The 15,052-nt window shown below is 45.5% G+C and overlaps 1 long non-coding RNA gene across 1 annotated transcript; it reads left to right on the plus strand.

Annotated features, from left to right (window-relative positions):
• The first annotated feature begins 9,221 nt into the window (after positions 1–9,221).
• Positions 9,222–13,821, plus strand: LOC131583069 (uncharacterized). Its single transcript, XR_009278437.1, has 3 exons — positions 9,222–9,667; positions 11,373–11,454; positions 13,491–13,821. It is a non-coding gene; the product is annotated as an uncharacterized LOC131583069 (long non-coding RNA).
• Positions 13,822–15,052: the final 1,231 nt, after the last annotated feature.

The following is a 15,052-nucleotide window of genomic DNA, read 5'->3' on the forward strand; positions in this document are numbered from 1 at the left end:
TAATCTGTGAAACCCTGAAAGTAGATGGTTGCAGTTTTGTGAAAAATTTGCAGAATCGATACTTTGGTAGCTTGAAGTGCTTATCTTTGTCTGTTTAAAAACTGCATTTGGTGGGGTTGAGAAAAAGAAGCATTCATTGAAATTTGTGGAATTCCTATGAAAAGTTTTAATTATTGAGAAACTATAAAGCATTGTGCACTTCTTTTAAGCCATATTGATGGCTCTGCACAGAGATGCTTAATCTAATGGAGTTCTGAATTGGAGTTTATTTAGATTCTTCACATATTTTTTGTGACCTCTTTGATTTAAGGTCAGAGACCTCAGCAGGGAGTCAATGGAAGTTGTCACTTTAATCATTTTAGTTCTAAAGGTTTATCAAAGTTATGTGAATTGACCTAAATTTTCAGATCGTGCTGAGGGAGTGGGGTTCTGCACTAACCTGCCAAGGCTGACCTGGATATATCAGCTGGTAATGAAATACTGGAGCAAACCAACTGAAGCAAGTGTCGATTATATAAATAAGGCTACATAATTCAGTGAAAGGTAACATTTGATATTTATAGATCACTATAGATACACAACACTTCATCACAGAACTGTTGAGCTCAGGCAACAGATTTCTTTTGACAGGTTTGTAAAATCCCCATTTTGTCCCTTGCACCACGGTGAAGGGTGGGTGGATTTTTGTCCTAATGTTGATAAGGTGTCAAGCCAGTTTTACAAGACTCTTTTTAACACCAGCCAAGACTCCATCATTAAGAAAGAGAACTTTATTAGCAGAGGTGGGAATACCAGATAACAGATTCCTGTTTTCCTCTTGGTTTTGTGCTTGTTCTCCCATCAGGAGCATGTTTCACAGCCATTTCAAACACTGGAGCCATTTCCTCACCCGACACGGGGCTGGGCAGTGGAGGAGGAGGAGGAGGAGGTCTGATTGCTGAGCTGCAGGTCACAGCAAGGCTTTACAGCCACAGCCCTGAGCATGCAGGAGTCGCAGTTTGGACTTCTTCTATCAGAGTTTGTGGGAAAAGGCTGCCAAAGGTCCCACTGTCTCCATCCTTGGCTGGACAGAGCCCTGGCTGACCAGGTCTCAGGCTGGGGAGAGCCCTGCTTTCCCAGGAGGTCCATGTGCTGTACTTTGTGTGCCTGGGATTCAGTGGGGTCAGCTCCAGCCCTCAGCACAGCCACAGTGCCAGAGAAGCACGATGACCCTGACATGGTCACTGACCCTGAGCCAGTTAGAAGGTCCCCATGGCCTCCTCAGCCAGGCAGAGCTGCCCCAGGACTGAACATCCACAGCCACAAGAGTCGGGGTGCCACCACCTCCTCACCCACTGGCTCGTCCTTTCCTCATGTCCTGAAGCCCTGAGAAAGTTCTCTGCACCACACCACCTGTCTTATGTTCTGCTGCTGAGCTGTTCTCACACCCATCCTTCTTTAAAGAGCAGACCAGCTCTCCAGAGTGACTCAAGTTGTTGACAAAAGCCCAGGCAGTCTCTCAGCATAGCCAGCCCCTGAATTCTGCAACATTTTATTACAGGCCCTAAGACACTGGGAAAGGAGACGTCATCTTGATGTAGCACAATGGCTGTTGCCTGATTTGGAATGTTGTTTTGCTGGAGAATCTCCAATATCCCATCAAATAAAACCCTTTTTAACAGCAGTCAAACACAAACACAGGTGACCAGTGGGAGAAGTAAACAAGGAGGATCTTTAATGGGTAAGAACACAATTTAGCTACCAGATAAAATGTTCTCCTATAGGATTAACTCCATGATCATCACCCAGAACTGTGGATTGGTGTCCATGCAGTTTGTAGGACAAATGTGAAGGCTACTCTGTAACCTTGATGCTGTGGCAGAAGTATCCTGGATTGAAGGAATGTAAGAAGGAAGGCTGTACCTTCAGTGGTGTCACAGTGTAGGCCCGAGTTCAGTATCACTGAACTATCAATTATATAAATTTAGGTTTATTTGACTTTTAACCACCTGAGCTAGAACTACAGCCAGTCATTCTATAGTACTTAAAATCCTATTACTGTACAAGCTCCTTTTCAGGTGTAATATTTGATAGGCTCATCAGCTTTTTGGAAATTGAGGGGTTTTAGCCATTAATATTCCTGAACTAAAAGTTAGCGCTGCTGTTGCAGGGCAGAGGGACAAACTTCTGCAGAGTGCTCATGGATGGTCTCAGTTTGGATCAGGACAACCTGCACAGGACCATGTCAGATATGTCATTTCCAATTCAGGGACTGCCTAAGCCAAACCCACCAGAGGTGAAGATGGAGGAGCATCTCCAGTCCATCCCTCTACAGTCTTTAGTTGTGTGTTGCTGACCCTGGGTGCCACATCAGGGCTCTGATCTCTCCCACCCCAGAACTAACACTTCAGCATGTGATGAGGAGCTGTCATTTTGGGACACTGATGTACACAGGGGTTAGATGACTGTGCACCAAACCAAACCACGGGTGACCCAAAATTACAACGTGGGAGTTCCTGACTGCTAGGCCCGTGCTCATTCCACTAGACCACACTGCCTCCTGAGAAAATATGTTTTAATGGTATCTGGCCAGCTGTGTAAACATGTCAAGAGACAACCATGTAAAACTGAACTGCTCCCGTTAGGCAAGTTATAGTCTATTTTATTTGTAAGCACAAATCCCAAATCCCTCCTCTAGGATGATATTTTCACAAACAAAAAGTAAGGAAATGAAAAACAAAAGCATTACAGAAAATGTTGATGTTTGGGGCTGTGGGTGACATGACCAAGTTCATTTCCTCTGGAACAGTGAGCCCCTTCCTCTCTACCAGACTCTGCTTTCCAGCCTGGTTCCTGATTTGAGAGCTGGTTTTGGGGACAGATGGGCTGGGTAAGAAAGGCACCTCTTTCCACCTTACGAGATTTCCTCAGCTGATGACCACCCCTGCTTAAAAATATATTGCTGTAAGAATCAGAGCTATCAGTTAATGAGTCTGAGCACTCTCAATGCTCAGTGCTGTGTTTTCTCGTTCTGCCTGCATTTGACAAGACAAAACTTTGCCTGCTGTAGGACACAGGCAACAAGCGATCTCTATTCTTTTATTAAAATGCCTCTTTTCTGTCTGTGCATTGCAGGATGCAGAAGAACAAGGGATGCATTTAACACTAATGTGACCCATTCTCCCAAACACATTTGTAGCAGCATCCAATACAATGAATTTTTGCTGGGTTTTGTTATAAAAAAAAACAACAAACCAGAGGATGGGTTGCCATTTACTACCACTCTAAGGATAAAAGGATAAAATCTATGGGTTTGGGTAAGTAAAGTGCCTCAGAACTTGCATGGGGTGATTCCTCTGACAAAATGTTTCAGTTTGTAGTGGGACTTGCATCTTAAAAGGAAAACTACTGCTGCACTCCCTGCCTTGTTCACTGTTATGGGCCCTTCTCTTGGCTGTGTAGGTGGCACCAGCATCCCAGGACTCAAATCACTTCCCTTTGCTCCAGCATGTGGGCACAGCTGCACTGAAAAATAGTGCCATTTCTCACTTCAGACAGTTTGGTCCTGGTTCTGGTGTTAATGCAGTTGCTAAGTGACAGCGTTTCCCTGATCCCACTGTCCCACACTCCGCTCTACAGCACAGGAATGCTTTCACCACAGGAGCAGACTGGCTCTCAGCTTTGCTCTTAACATATGTATCATGTTGTTTCTGCAGTGCTTATCAGTAGTACTTTCTCTGTTCCTCTCCAGCAGTTACATGCAGAGCCAGGTTCCCCAGGGAGGTGGACCCATGCAGGGCTGGAGATCAACACTGTTCCTCTGCTGCTGACTGCACAGTGACAGCAGGAAAGAGAAACATTCACCTGCTGTGTCACCTGCAGAAAACTTGTCTGACAATCTTCAAGGTCCACAGAGGTTTTCTGGGGCTGGAGACTGAATGACAGCAGTAAGTAATGAGCCAAGCGCTGCAAAAAGCACAGCTCAGCTCAGGCTGGGGCTTTGAGCATTGATAAGGAATTATTTTATTCTTTGTTCAAGGGGATCGTGTTGGAGACTGCAATCCCCACTCATGCTATCATGTTGGGCAGTGGATAATAGAAATCAAAAGACACTCTCACAGTGAAAGAAATCACAGATGATTCAGAAATTCCAGGTGTTCTAATGAAGCAGGAATGCCTGGTACAGGCAGGAAGAAAGTTTGAGTGTTGGATGTTAAAGAAAACGCCCAGGTTGGAAGTGCTGAGAGCGGATATTTCTCACAGAGCAAATCATGTGTAGGGAGTTCTCATTACTTATTTCTTATCTGTGTTTCCTGCTGGGACCATTGCTTCCACGATTCTCCCCTTCCTCCTTGCCCTTCCCTTTCCCATCCCCAGCCCTCCCTGGGCTGGATTTCTCTCCGGGGGATGACCCCACCCGGTGGGTGAGAAAATGCCTCTGTGGATGTGTTGAGTGTGGTACCTGCCCCACGTACAGAGATTTGGAGCTGACAGCGATAGCAGGGAGGTGGATTAACCTCTTACCTGGCCCCGGTGCACCCACAGAGGTGTTCTGCTCCCTGGGAGGGCAGTCTGGGTCTCTCCCACTCTGCAGGAGTGAGGATGAGCTGTGCATGGGCAGGCTGGGGAGTCCTGCTGGGCTCACAGGAGGTGTTTCCCCAGCCCTGTCCTGAGCAGGCAGCTGTTGGCAGCTGTGTGAGGCTGCAGGTGGGTCCCTCTGTCCCGACTTCCTCACATGGGGCTCCTCCACTCTCCCTGATGCTGAGGCTGGAGGAAGAGATGCCTTGTAAGCTGTCTGAGGTGATGGACTGGCTCTGAATTCTGCTGACGAGGACTGTGGTGGAGGAGTTTTGTAGAGGCCTCAGCTCAGGGCAGGATTTTAGCAGGTGTTGAGGTCTCCCTGAGGCCAGTTTCCGGCAGGCTGAAAGCAGCCTTTCAGCATTATCGGTGATGACATTGGATGAGAAAACATTTTTATTTAAACAGTAGTTTCTTCAAAGCAAGATGTGAAAAGCAAAAAGTCCTCAAACTGGAATTTGCTTCCTAGAGCAGAGCACCAAAACTAATGAAAGCCAGGTGCTTTGGCCTGTCCCAGGAATAGGAAAGGGAGGAAAAACCAACCTCAGCTGCCTGAAAATCTACAATTACAGGAACCTGCTCCAGCACCCAGCATCTCCCAAGCAATAGAAAAGCCCAGAAAGGACATATGTTTGTGACACCAAAATATGGAATGTACAGGCAGTGGAGGAGACTGGAGCTACTGCCACAAAATAAAGCAGCATCCAGGAGCTGAACTGCTTCCAGGATTTGCCAAAGGGGGAGGAGGGTGCTGAAAGCTGCTTCAGGGCCCTCAGGTGCACTCAGCAAAGCCCAGATGAGCCCAGAGCCTGGCCTAAAGGCTAGCTGTTGCAAAAGTCATGTAGGTGTTCCAAGTCCTTCCTGGATGGGGACAGCAATTAGGAGCTAAGCTGTGACAAACTGTGTTTCACAACCATCAAACCAGTTTGGCCACCCATTTCCCCCCAGTTTCATGTTGTGTCAGTGTGCAAGGCAGCACTGGGCTGGCTACACTCCCACGGTGTGTTCATCCTGTCCTTCTGCGTCATCATTTTGCAGGAAAAACGTTGGGAGTTGAATGCTTGCTGATGGAATTACATGAGCATGGCAGAAATGAGTCTGCCACACTTTCTGATGGACCAAGGTCACCATAAAAATGTGTGCAGGAATATATATCTAAAGTAGGTGTGTGTGCATGTATAAATGTGTATACATATGTCTGTGTGTATATGGACACTTGAGCTCCCCTTGAGCTGAAAAATACCTAAAAGGGCTACAAATAATTGCTGTGATGGGCAAGAGAAGAAAATGCCCCCATTCCCTGCGCTCCCACAGCCATCCTAGCTCTGCCAAAGACAATGGCAGGAAGCCAAGGAGAATGAAAGAGATCAAGGGGAGTAGAACCAGGCTGGGCATCCTCTGTTTCACACTGGAAGTACGGAAACTCAGAGGCTTAAGTCTTTTTTCATGAACCTTTCATCTGGACCAAAAGTGCTTGTACAAACCTTGCTCGCTAGCTGTGCCCCTGGGCTTACTTACAGGACTGTGAATTTTATCCAATCCTGCTGATTTTTCTGGGTGGAGATGAAACACTGATTTCCTTTCAGGAAAGCTCATCTCTTCCTGGGAATGGTTAAATAGTGCTGACTGCACGTATACCTCCTGGGAAGAATAAGGGAGGAACAAACCCAGCCAGTTCCAGGTTTTGCAAGTGGTGCAGACATTGGAGAATAATCTTTACTAATGAGGGACTGATAAGCACTTTGTTACAGTTTATTAATTAAGATGCATGTACTTGACTGATGCCAAGGTCAGGTATTTCTGCCCTGGTGTCCTTGTTCAGTCCAGAGAAGGATGCCAGATCCAGGCAGTCCCAGGTCTGTGTGTGCGCAGGATCTGTCTCACACCGGTGCTGCCTGCAGGGATGGATCAACACAGGCAGCGTTTGGTTTGTGGAGAGCCTCTGCACATCCCTCTGGATATCCCTCTGGATATTCCTCTGGATATCCCTCTGGATATCCCTCTGGATATTCCTCTGCACATCCCTCTGTGTGTCCCAGCCGACTTCTCACTGCACCAGCCCAAGCTCGGCTGCCAGGTTTTGATTAATGATTCATCCAGCACCATGCAGGTCATCCAGTTCCTGCTGACTCCTGATGGCACAGAGTCCAGCAGACACATGTGTGTTATTAACACTGCAAGTCCAGCAGAGCAAACTCTCTTCATCATATATGCTTTTGCCAAGATATTATAGCACAGTTTCCACTTCCTGGCAATTAACTTGATCTTTACCATTCAAGCGCAAGAAGCACTCTGTTCCATATAGGCAGGTCTGCAAGTTTGGAAGCTTCTTATTCCAAGTTGAAAACCCCAGAAAACTACTTTGGTGAAACAATTTTTCTGTCATTTAAACACAAGAATAAAAAGCATGAGAAGTGGTGTTGCTCAGCTGGCTGGGCACAGGGTTGAGTTTCAGATGACCTGGTACAGCCCTCGGCTGTGCTGTGGACACTGTGACCTCGAGCTAAGGTCCTTGTCTCTCTCCCATCCCTGGTGTTTGTCTCACATTGTTACCTGTGGGAATTACTAAAGCTGGTGGGGTTAAGAGTAAAAAACATCCATCAAATGAGGAGCTGCTGGGGAGGAAAAGGAGGGCTGAAAGAGGCTGCATTTCCTTCAGCTTTGCTGCTGTCCTTCCAGGTACTCAGTAGAATCCTCCAGGTTGGGGATGGGTACATTGGGCTTGGAATAGGCTGGGCAGGTTCCACAGATCCCTGGTGATCCTGGCTATAAAGGAAGAGCCAAGCCCTTAGCTGCAGGTCTGTTGGTAGGGTAGGTCTGATTTATACCCATAGGTGAGTTCAACTGCAAAGGCTTTGCAGCCAGGACTGTTTTCAATCTGGTGACTGTGCCCAGAATAACAGGAGCAGGATGTCAGTGGGAGCCTCCAGAGCCACTGCAGTACAAATACTGATCAGTGCCTAACAGATAATGTTTCCTGTCTCCAGCTTTTAAGAGAGCCTCATGGGCCAAGGGACTGGAAATCATCCTCTCTCTTGTATTGGTTGCAGTCTCCAGTTCAGGCAGGTATAACAGGGAAGCGCCTGTTCACTGCTCCATCAGCTCTGGATGTTCTCCAGATGCCATTGGGGAGACCTGGTGGCTCCTGAGAAAGAAAATATGCTTATGAAGGCTCACTGGAGAGATTATTAGCTGTCCCACACCTTGGGAAGCCAGTGCTATCTGTGGCTCTGCCCTGATGAAGCTAGGTACTGGCTGGATAACAGCCAGGCCTGGGCCAAATGGCCGGGCAGAGCACGACAAGGGAGCCAGGAGGAAGGAAATGAAGTCAGGCCTGTGATCCACACCAGATGCACACTCACACTTTGCTACAAGCTCATTACCCCTGATGTGCTGTCCTGGTCTGCAGCTACAGCTGCTGGGGGGAGCTGCCAAACTTGGCAAGGACCTGGCCCGTTCCCAGAGGTCTCTTTTGGGCCAGAGCATCCCTTCCCCAGGGCCCCGTGTGGAGCTGTGGTGGCTGCACGAGTCACACACAGCTATCCCTGCACAGCCAGCCACAGCATGGTGTGGGAGCATGGTGACCCATAGGGACTGCTGTGATCCTGCCCAGCCTTGTGTGGCTGAGGCTGAAAATGTTGGGTGGGTTGTGATCACAGGAAATATTTGCATTGTTTATCAGGCCATGAAAATCATGGGGTTTAAAGGATATATCCATGGAGTACAACCAGCAAGTAGTTGCTTAAGACAGCCTGCTGCTGGGACAGGCAAATCATGGCCTGAGGACAAACTGGGAAGGTCCTGTTCCCAGTAGGTCTGCTGGCAGCAGCCCTGACTCTGTCCTGAGCTCCTGCAGGACTGAGATGACTGTGGTTCCAGTGCTGGGGGATGTGGCTGAGGAAGGAGGAGACGAGCTCAGAGAGGCAGCTCCACAGGAGCTTCTGACACCAGGAGATGAGGTGAAAGAGTGAGAGAGAAAGGAGCCTGGCCTTTTCATGACTCAGTAGCACCGACTTGTTCGAAGAAGTAGCAGTTGGAAGGAGAGGGAGCAGAGCAGATACAGCTGTGGGGTAGGAGGCCAAAGGAGAAACAGGCAAGACAAGGGAAGACCACTGCTGGGAGACACATTCAGCCAAGCCAGCTGCTCATATCATGTTCTGGGGTTTCTTAATTGATTTTTACACTAACAGACAAGCTGATTTTTTTTGGATGTTTCTCTAGAACTGAGTCACTTCCTGCGGGGGGGGAAGAAAGTAACATTTTTCTCAAAGTTTTAAAACAGAGTTTTAACATTTAGATTGAGGATTCTTTCTTTGTTTGGGTATTCTCTTTCTCTCACTGAAAGAGTTACATTTTAAAAAGCATGAAAACAAAAGCCAGTGGCTGACAACCCCCAGACTTGTTCCAGAGCTGCTCTTTGCTCAGACTGTCCATACCAGGTAGCCCAAAGCAGTGTAGGGCTGGTGGGTGAGACTGGCCAAAGCGGCCCTGCTCCAGACTGTCCTGTCATCCTATTCACCCGCAGAGCTTGATGCTTTTTCCAGCTCCTGCACACGTCACTGGTATTGGTGCCTGTCTACTCCTCAGCACAGTGACCTTTCTCCTGGTTTACACATCAAAATGGACTGTTTTGGCAGCAGTTTCCAGTTCAGTGTGAGCTACATGCCTTTGCACTGTGGGCATAGGGCAAAGCTACCTGAAGCTGCCAGAGCTTATGTGTTGATTTGGGGAAGCCTAGTAGTGAGTCTGGATCTTTTTTTGGCCAGAAATCTGTAACAATGTGTTAGATAAATCTTAAGTGGACATCTGTAATCAAGCTTATTTGGTAGAAGTTAGAGCCTAATTAAAATGTAAGAAGCAAAGGGGCTACCAGCCTCAGAGCAGCATGTATTGACAACTTAGGGATGCACTGGCTTTTGAAAATAAACAGGAGTTAACCACCTTGAAGGAGAAGTCACAGCATCCGGGAAGCTCCAAGCACCAGCTTCATTCTGTCCTGTCTTTCCATGTGGACTGGGGACAGGAAAACCACTGGCCAAGGTGAAATGAACAGCAAAAACTTCCATTGACATCAGTGGGTCCTGGACTCCTGGCGTTCTTTGTTTGTTTGGTAAGCATGTCCTTTAGTACTTGATTTCTGGAATGTTTTGTGCGTAGTCTCTCGATGGAGAAGGAAGCAAACATATCCTTTCAGAGTTATTGCCTGTACATCACACAGCTGGCTGCAGAGGGACTGTTGTTCTTGGTTGAGCATTGGTGTAATTAAGCTGGAAGTCAATCAGAGTCACTGCAGTTACCTCCAGTCCAGAGAGGTTTATCTCACTGCACTCTTTACCTGGTTATCTTCCCTAAATAGTGTGCAGTAAAGCTGGAAGTGGGAGAAAAGAAAACTTTTAAAGGTATGCTCAGCAGGAAACCACAGAAGATTTGTTGGAACCATGCACCAACTTGATCCAGCTCTACCCTCAGTTTCTCCTGTCTTTCTTTCATGGTGGAGGTGCTTGCTGGGACCCTTAGCACCACATGATGTGCAGTAACATCTGGAATTACAGACTAGCCTGGAGCACTGACCCTTGGAAGTCGACAGGCACATGGCCAACAGCAGGCGATTGTAAAATACAGCATGGCCCTTGAAAACAGCTTGATTTCTTATCCTCAACAGATTGTATTAACCCATTCTTATCTAAACTGGTGAGGAGCAGTGATTAAATGTTTTAAAACAAAAGGAAGCTAGAGAATACTGATGACTAATTTCCTCCAAAGAACGTCATGTGGGTCATCTTCCTCATGCATTGTTGGTTTTGCTGATTAGCCTTTAGGTAGATATTCATATATCAACTATTATTTTCCACTGTAAATTGTGGTTTTCTGCCCAGCAGCATGTCCAGTTTCCAGGATAATTGGGAAGCCAACTCCTTTCTAACTACGCAAAAGATGAACTGTGTTTCCTGCAACTTTAATGTCTCTAATGTTAGTGGTTGAGTAATAGCCGGACACAACAGTGTCTTCTGTAAGGAAATATGCCAAGAGTTGCTGCTTAGAACTTAATAAAACTTTTTTTTTACTCTTTTTTCTTTTTTAAAACAAAACAAAAAAAAGTGTTTTGAATTATTTGAAGCTGCAAAAACAGCCCTTTTCAATCAAAGCTTATCCTTCACAACAACAGGATGCATTGCTCTATTTAAGCAAGTAATAATATTGGTTTTAGTCACTGGACATACGTTGCTTCCTGTTGGGAGGATTGCACAGAAAACTAGTTTATTGTGTATCAGATCACTAATTCATTGTGTACTTGGAGAATTTATATACAGAGTTGTTTTCTAATACCATCTGTGTATAAGAAAATATATTTTTACAGTAAGCTGGTGTGATCTGTCTATTGGCTGTACAACATAAACCAAAATGATGGTAAGCAGCCCCTGAAGGACCGTGTTGCTCTGTTAGCATTAGAAAACCATGAGTGTTTGGGGTCTCAGTGCTTCTGATTTACAGTCAGAAAAATTCAGTCACGAACTGCTCATTCTGGTTGTACAAGACCTTTCACCTAAAAACTCCCAGTTGCTTAAAAGGCAATTACTGGGAGCAATGGCAGAATTTTGCTCAAGGACTTCTTCATTGCCCCCTGCTAATGATCTGCTGGGATTTTGCATCTCCCAGAACATAAGCATAGCAGAGCAGTTCTGATGTCTGCCATTGCTCCCTTACTTATATTAACAGTGCATTTCATGGCTAACTTCCCCTCTTGCGGAGTTGGTTTCTCCATGTTAGGCTGTACTAATGAACTCAGAACAGATTCTGAGCTCTCATTCTTCCAGGGGAAAAAGCCCAAACTTGGCTGAAATTAATGGAGTTGGTCTGCTTTGACCTGGCATAAGGAGGATCCTCGGCTACCTTCAGGTAAATGCCCTGGGGCTTTTCTTTCAGCCAGGCAAGGCTGCTGACACTGTTCTGGAAGCAATTAACATTTCAATCATCTTTGGGTTTCAGCAGAGCAGTTCCTGTCAGGGTGCTGAAGCAGGGACTGACAGGCAATGCCCAGTGCCCCGACCTGAGAGGCTGTAATGAGATCTCAGCATTCCCCTGATGTGGAGGACAGGCTGGATCTCTGCCCTGCACAGTCGGTGGGATTCTGGGGAAGGAAATGCCTATCAAAGCTGGTGACAACTTTCCTGTGTGCATATATAAATCAATGTTTTGCTGTGCTTTTAAAGAATTATTTTTTTTAATCTTTCTGTATGTCAGTAGAGGATTTTTAATCAGAAAACTATCAACATCTGCAGATCCTGGCTTTCGTACATCATCTGAAGTCAGACTGAACATCTGTCAGCCCAGCCAATTGTTTTACCATTTTCCTGCTGAGCTATCTGCTGCTGGGAAGAGAAAGGGGGTGTTGAGCCCCCATCTAACCCCAAGGGCCCAGTTACCTTGTCAGTGTAAATTGGGACTCCTTTCAGTGCAGTGGGGTTAGAAATAAAATCCTGATCAGAATGGACCCAGTGCCAACAGTCAAGGGGAAATTGGGTCACACTAAAGAGTGCGCAGATGGGGAAAGAGAGGATTCAGGGAACCTTGTCATTGAACTTCACCTTTATCCTCTGGCCACATGAATTGTGGTCCCTGAACACTTCAGCTCAAGCTGTGTTTAGCTCCTTTATCACTTTATCCCTTTTCCATCCTGTTTGGTCCTTTAGCCAGTTCTTTCACGGCGGTTAATTGACCTGGTTTCACTGATTTCTGTGAAGACTGGCCAAGCCTCCCAAGCTGGAGAAGTGGGTCACCATCCATCATGTACACTGAGGCTTCAGCGGGAGGTTACCTCAGCTCTCTCTTAACAGAGGAGCCTTTTTGCTGACATGTGAAGCTGCATTTTCACCCCAATTTCAGCAGACTTATGATTGGTTTCTGTAGGAGGAACACCTAGGAGGTGCTGTGAGGAAAAGGAGGGTTTGGTGACTTAACATCTGTGGAAATCATGCTAATGTTGGTTCAGATAAATTTAACTTGGGACTTACTCTGTTTGAGAAACTTCTGACAGAAAGAAACCCAACAGATTGTAATTCCCCAATGAGGGGATTATTGCCAAATGGATGCACTACATCAAGTGTTACAAGAAACAAATGGATCCAAGAGGGAGAAGTAATCGTTCTGTTAGAAATCACTGCAAACAAAACTACAAATGGTGCCATCACTGTTGAAATATGAAACCTGAGAGAGGAATTCCATGCTTTGAACAATTACATTTTGGCCCAAAGTGGAAAGCAGAAAGCTTTCTTTTAAAAAAACCAAAAATTACAGAAGCCAGAGGATCTACCCTTTAAACATCCTTTCTTTTTAGATTAGACTACAGTTACGCTTAGACTAGTATTTACTAAGCTAACTATTCAGTTCTAAAAGAACACAGTCAAGAAAAACAGGGAAGTTACTTAACTGGATGTGGACAATTTTATTCATGCCAGTGGAAGTACTGAACTGTTTCAAGTTAAGCACCAGATTAAGTACTTAATCAGAGCTAAAATTCATCCAATTTCTGTAAGAAAAAAACTAATCCCATTTCAGTGCAACTGAAGCACTGCATTGTATCAGTTTCCCTTTTGAAATATAGACAATTATTGCAATTTGTGAACACAGACACCGCCCTGGTTGAATCACCAAAATGCCTGGAAATGAACAGCAGCATTCAGGTAGTGATATTTGCTGTAAAATGAACGAACCTGACTTCACCCAAGTACTCTGTTATCCTAGTGTAATGCCACTCTCTGGAGTAGAGTTCCAACTGCTTTTCTTAGTATAGTGTGAATGACTCAGACAAAGGGTTTTTTTCCTCTGTTCTCCCTGAGTGACCAATGTGCAGGAAGAGGCAAACGCTCTGTTTCACAAGGGAAGTTTTCCTGTGTCTTACTGAACTTGTCAGACCTTCCTCCTCTGCTTTCCAGCTCTACAACACTTGTCCTGCCAGCCAAGAGTGGCCTTGGTCAGACTGAAAAGAGATGGTGCAGTTGGACCAGCAGATGCACAGAGCAATGAGCCAGTCTTGGACCATCTCCTGACAGTGCCTTCACTGCAGAAATCACTTCAGAGCTGATCGAGGCTGGTCTAGGATGCAGCTCTGTCATTAGTGCAGTCACTGAAAGCCTTGCTGATGTGAATCAGGCTGAGAGCTGTGGGAAGGAAGGGTCATCTCATGATAACCAGTGCACAGAGATCTGTCAGCCTGGTCACAGCTCTGGAGGCTTGTGAGACATCATCTCTTATGGCATTTGTGGAATCCAGTCTTTATTACCTGCTGACAGACATGAACACCAAACTCCCTTTTAATACTGGATGAAGTGAAAGTACTGAGATATTTGGATACCTGTGGTCTTGGGAGAATTAGGAATATGTACTTAGCTATAGGATGGTGCTCATCAGATTGTGACTGTCACAGAATTGTTCTAATTGCACCATCAATCCATATAGGTAGGATTAGTACATGAAAGCCCAGGCAGGGAAACATATGCTTTGGGGGTTTTATCTTCAGCACAAGCCTCTAATCTTTCCTCAGGAAATTACCATGTATTTTATCAGTACCTTGGTGTTAATTTTTAAAACCTAAAGACTTCAACCAAAAGGAACTGACCATCTACCATTTTTTCTTTCTTATAAATGTAGTTTCTGTTACCTCATTAACTATTTAGCATCCTGGCAGGTTCTTACAAGGAGCTGAGCTTGGCAGAACAGCCAGGGTTGTAACCCTGAAGGAAAATGTCATAGCTCTCCATATCTGATACATTTTGTTCAGCAGAGATTTAAAAGCAGCAGTAACAGAAGCATAATAAGATATGTTTGGCAAGAAGATACAAAATAACTATTAAGCTGGTTTACATCTGTTCCCTTTTTCATTCATTTTTCCTTCTCTAATTACATACTTAACATCAATCTGCTATCACAGTAGCTTGGATTATTCTCTTTTTGGGTCTAGCCTCCATGTCACTGTCACAGGATTTCATTACTGCTGCTTCACCAGTAAGTAATGAGTCTCTTTGTACTTACATACCCAGACTCCTGCAGCACATCTCTTGAAATGCCCGTCACACAAACATATGAAGAACAACGAGGCTTGTTCTGTATTGCCAGCCCTCACATGTGTGCACACATACAAAACAGTGTGAGATTTTGGAGGGTGGGGGACAAATCTGTGGAAAGCTTTATACACATCAGAAAAAACAATTTTTTGAGTAAGCACATATGACCTGAAGTACCCCATATATATCAGCAGATGCTGAATCACAGGTTCAGCAAAAAATCGGAAAATGGTTATTTTTTTCCATCAGAAGGTAAATAGTTTTTATGGTTTGTTTTTTATTTTCATGTCCTGTGAGTCAAAAAGAAAATAAATGTTTGTTCTCCTTGGAGAATGTAAGGTTTGTTTCTGCCTGCCATGTTTTAAAGCTCGGGAGCAGAGGGCTGGCTCACAGGATATGGGTTGGGCTAAGGCTGGCACTTTGCCCCACAGCAG

This window comes from Poecile atricapillus, chromosome 11 (genome assembly GCF_030490865.1).
Source record: "Poecile atricapillus isolate bPoeAtr1 chromosome 11, bPoeAtr1.hap1, whole genome shotgun sequence".
NCBI lineage: Eukaryota > Metazoa > Chordata > Aves > Passeriformes > Paridae > Poecile > Poecile atricapillus.